Consider the following 3330-nt stretch of genomic DNA (forward strand, 5'->3'; position numbering starts at 1 on the left):
ACCTTCCCGTTTTCTCACGGGAAGGTGCCCGTGCCGTTGAGAAACATAGAATATGTTCTATTTTTTTATTTTACGGGCCGTGCTACTATACTTTATAATGGGAGAACGGCTCGGAAAAACGTCCGGCTGCCCGTGGCCGGCCGTGTCCGGCCATGCTCGTAATTACGAGTCGTAATTACGAGCACGGTCGTGTGCATGGGGCCTTAGTCTATGTCCTGTAACAGCAAATTCAGGGGAAATGAGCAGCCGATGGATAATCCACCGGAAACAGCTGTACCTATGTCAGTAGGAGGACAGGGGTTCAGTTTCTCAGCATTTAGGCAATTACTGTTTCCATATACTGACAACAAGCGGATGTATTGATAATGGTGAGGAATTGAAACACAATGTATATTAGAAAGTGTCAAAATTTATAATTACACTACAAATAAGTTTTATTTACTGTATGTAACCCCCAGCACTGAGTGTTTACCTAAGAGGGTATGACACTTTCCCCCTCAGAATCAAGTTACTGTCAGACACTTGCGTTGAACAAACCAACTTTGTTTCAGATACTTGCAGACTTTTTAAAGGAAGGCACAATTACTTATAAACATAAATTATTTACATAAACATATTTACAATAAATGTATACATTATGCTTTAACCCCTTCCCGCTGCGGCCATTTTGACTTTCCTGACAGAGCCTTATTTTTAAAATCTGACATGTGTTACTTTATGTGGTAATAACTCTGGAATGCTTTTACCTACCCAAGCGATTCTGAGATTGTTTTCTCGTGACACATTGGACTTTATGTTACTGGTAAAATGTGGTCGATAAATTCAGTATTTAATTGTGAAAAAAATTTCCTTTTTATCAATTTAAATGTATCTGCTTGTAAGACAAATAGTTATACCACAGAAAATAGTTGCTAATGAACATTTCCCATGTCTACTTTAGCTTGGCATAATTTTTTGAACATCCTTTTCTTTTTCTAGGATGTTACAGTGCTTAGAATTTTAGCAGAAATTTCTCACATTTTCAAAAACATTTCACAAGGCTATTTTTTCAGGGACCAGTTCAGTAGTTTTTAACCCTTTAGGCGTTTCACAAGAGCTAAAGCAAAGTAGAGGTAATATTTACAAATTTCATTTTTTTTTTAGAAGAAATTCATTTTTCATTAATTTTTTCCTTTTAGGGTATGTTCACACGCACACTCAAAAACTTCTGAAAATACGGAGCTGTTTTCAAGGGAAAACAGCTCCTGATTTTCAGAAGTTTTTTAAGCCACTCACGATTTTCGCTTCGTTTTTTACGGCCGTTTTTGGAGCAGTTTTCTATAGAGTCAATGAAAAACGGCTCCAAAAACGTCCCAAGAAGTGACCTGCACTTCTTTTTCACAGCCGTTTTTTTATGCGGCCATCTTTTAAAGCGGCCACGTAAAAAAAAACGGCCCATCGGAAGAGAACGCCGTTTTTTCATTGAAATCAATGGGCAGATGTTTGGAGACGTACTGCTTCCGATTTTTTGGCCGTTTTTCGGGCTTTTACGGCCCGAAAAACGTCCGAAAATAGGCAGTGTGAACATACCCTAACACAGAAGGTTTTACTAGAGAAACGCAACTCAATATTTATTGTCCATATTCTGAAGTGTTTAGAAATATCCCACATGTTGCCCTAGTGTGCTCATGGACTGAAGCACAGGCCTCAGAAGCAATGGAGCTCCTAGTGGATTTTGGGGCCTTCTTTTTATTAGATTATCTTTTAGGCACTATGTCAGGTTTGAAAGGGTCATGTGGTGCCAAAATAAAGGAAACACCCCAAAAAAGACCCCATTTTGGAAACTACACCCCACAAGGAGTTCATCTAGGGGTGGAGTGAGCATTTTGACCCCACTGGTGTTTAATAGATTTTATTAGAATTTTGTCATGGAAATAAAAAAATGTAATTTTTTCCAATAAGATGTCGTTTTAGCTAAAAAAAATTCTGTTTCCACAAGTAGTAAATAAGAAAACGCTCCCCAACATTTGTAAAACAACTTGTGGAGTACATCAGGTTATATGTAATCTGTGCGGAGTACATAGTTACATAGTTACATAGTTAGTACGGCTGAAAAAAGACACATGTCCATCAAGTTCAACCAAGGGACGGGAAAAGGGAAATCAGAGTATATGTAAGCTGTGAGGAGTACATCAGGGTATATGTAAGCTGTGAGGAGTACATCAGGGTATATGTAAGCTGTGCGGAGTACATCAGGGTATATGTAAGCTGTGAGGAGTACATCAGGGTACATGTAAGCTGGGCGGAGTACATCAGGGTATATGTAAACTGGGCGGAGTGCATCAAGGTATTTGTAAGCTGAACGGAGTACATCAGTGTATATGTAAGCTGTGCGGAGTACATCAGGGTATAGGTAAGCTGTGCGGAGTGCATCAGGATATATGTAAGCTGTGCGGAGTACATCAGGGTATATGTAAGCTGTGCGGAGTACATCAGGGTATATGTAAACTGGGCGGAGTGCATCAAGGTATTTGTAAGCTGAACGGAGTACATCAGTGTATATGTAAGCTGTGCGGAGTACATCAGGGTATAGGTAAGCTGTGCGGAGTGCATCAGGATATATGTAAGCTGTGCGGAGTACATCAGGGTATATGTAAGCTGTGCGGAGTACATCAGGGTATATGTAAGCTGTGCGGAGTGCATCAGGATATATGCAAGCTGTGCAGAGTACATCAGGGTGTATGTAAGCTGTGCGGAGTACATCAGGGTATATGTAATCTGTGCGGAGTACATCAGGGTATATGTAAGCTGTGAGGAGTACATGAGGGTACATGTAAGCTGGGCGGAGTACATGAGGGTATATGTAAACTGGGCGGAGTCCATTAAGGTATTTGTAAGCTGAACGGAGTACATCAGTGTATATGTAAGCTGTGCGGAGTACATCAGGGTATATGTAAGCTGTGAGGAGTACATCAGGGTATATGTAAGCTGTGCGGAGTACATCAGGGTATATGTAAGCTGGGCGGAGTACATCAGGGTATATGTAAGCTGGGCGGAGTACATCAGGGTATATGTCATCTATGCAGAGTACATCATGGTATATGTAAGCTGTGCGGAGTACATCAGGGTATATGTAAGCTGTGCGGAGTACATCATAGTATATGTAAGCTGTGCAGAGTACATCAGGGTATATGTAAGCTGGGCGGAGTACATCAGGGTATATGTCATCTATGCAGAGTACATCAGGGTATATGTAAGCTGTGCGGAGTACATCAGAGTATATGTAAGCTGTGCGGAGTACATCACGGTGTATGTAAGCTGTGCGGAGTACATCAGGGTGTATGTAAGCTG

The sequence above is a fragment of the Rhinoderma darwinii genome, chromosome 5 (genome assembly GCF_050947455.1).
Source record: "Rhinoderma darwinii isolate aRhiDar2 chromosome 5, aRhiDar2.hap1, whole genome shotgun sequence".
Taxonomy (NCBI): domain Eukaryota; kingdom Metazoa; phylum Chordata; class Amphibia; order Anura; family Rhinodermatidae; genus Rhinoderma; species Rhinoderma darwinii.